Below are 392 nucleotides of genomic sequence, written 5' to 3'. Positions count from 1 at the left end.
GCGCCGGGGGAGGGATGGGCTCTCGGCGGCTCCGGCGCCCAGACCAGGCCGCACGCGCCCCCTGGTGGCCGCGGAGAACCCTAGCGCGGGAGGCCGGAGAGGCTAAAATTGAGTGGAGCCCAGGTCACTGTGCGGAGGAGGGAAGTCAGGGAGGAGAAGCTCACAGCTTGCTGGGTTGCCAAAGGCCGAGGCCCGGGGCAGAGGAGAGTGAGAGAGATAGTTGGAAGGGACGCCATGGGGAGGCGGAGGCACGATCAAGGCCGAAGAAGGGCAGGAACGAGAGATGTCTGGGGTCCCGAAGGCTGGAGTGACCTCATGGTCCCACGGTGTGGCCTGGGCCAAATAGCAACCCTCCGTCTTCCCTGGACCTGTTTCTTCCCCAGACCAAACTC

This window comes from Pteropus vampyrus, unplaced genomic scaffold (genome assembly GCF_000151845.1).
Source record: "Pteropus vampyrus isolate Shadow unplaced genomic scaffold, Pvam_2.0 Scaffold223, whole genome shotgun sequence".
Classification (NCBI taxonomy): Eukaryota; Metazoa; Chordata; class Mammalia; order Chiroptera; family Pteropodidae; genus Pteropus; species Pteropus vampyrus.
Note: the sequence above shows the minus strand (reverse complement) of the source record.